Raw genomic sequence first — 730 nt, forward strand, 5'->3', positions numbered from 1 at the left:
TAAGCCCTCTGATTAGTTACTTTTGCTTTAGAACTGTGACAATAGGGAAGTCTGATAAGCTCAAACAGCAGTTTTCACCTTTCTTAAAGGGATTGACTTTTTTCTCTCTTTTTTTTTTGTTTTTTTTTTTTTTTCGGAAGAAAAGCTGTTTTAGGAACGGTATTTTTAAAAATAGTTTAAAAACTGTATCTGCTGTATGAAAACAACTTTTGAATTACACTGGAAAATGATTAGGCAAACTTTTTAATTCTTAAACTTTTCTTTTCCTCCAGCCACCTAGAAGAAAAAACACAGTGGGAACATCCTAAGTCTGGGAAAAGGAAACGTGTGGCTGGAGGTTTGTGTTAAACTGAAATTATTTTACAAGTATCAGCTGGAGTTTGTGTGGGGGGTAGGTCTTATGTTGATCTAGTTGACAATAATCACCTGGGCAGCCTGAGCTTCCAAAATGCAGCCGATGTCAGTGGGGTTTTACCTATGTGATTGTGTCTGTGTAGAGTGATCACTTTGCAGTTTTACAGCTTTTTGAGTTGCTTCGCAAAGCCAAATTACTAATTTCAGAATGAAAAGATTGTTTTACTGTGACTTGTAAAGCATATAGTCACAAGCTGAACTCTCTGGTTCTGTTCTGATCTCCAGGTGTCTATCAGATAATATTTATAGTTGGATAATACTATTCAAATAATATATTTGGTCAAAGAATATGACTGGCACAGAATGAAGTCCTATG

At 35.3% G+C, this 730-nt stretch overlaps 1 protein-coding gene across 1 annotated transcript in view; it reads left to right on the forward strand.

Annotated features, from left to right (window-relative positions):
- The first annotated feature begins 279 nt into the window (after positions 1-279).
- WWOX (WW domain containing oxidoreductase) overlaps positions 280-730 on the forward strand; it is a 476,245-nt gene continuing 475,794 nt past the window's right edge. Inside the window, exon 1 of the mRNA XM_010006189.1 lies at positions 280-337. The gene's annotated coding sequence lies outside the window, so the exon portion shown is untranslated. The remainder of the gene's footprint in view (positions 338-730) is intronic.

The sequence above is a fragment of the Chaetura pelagica genome, unplaced genomic scaffold (assembly GCF_000747805.2).
Source record: "Chaetura pelagica isolate M959 unplaced genomic scaffold, ChaPel_1.0 scaffold139, whole genome shotgun sequence".
Lineage (NCBI taxonomy): Eukaryota > Metazoa > Chordata > Aves > Apodiformes > Apodidae > Chaetura > Chaetura pelagica.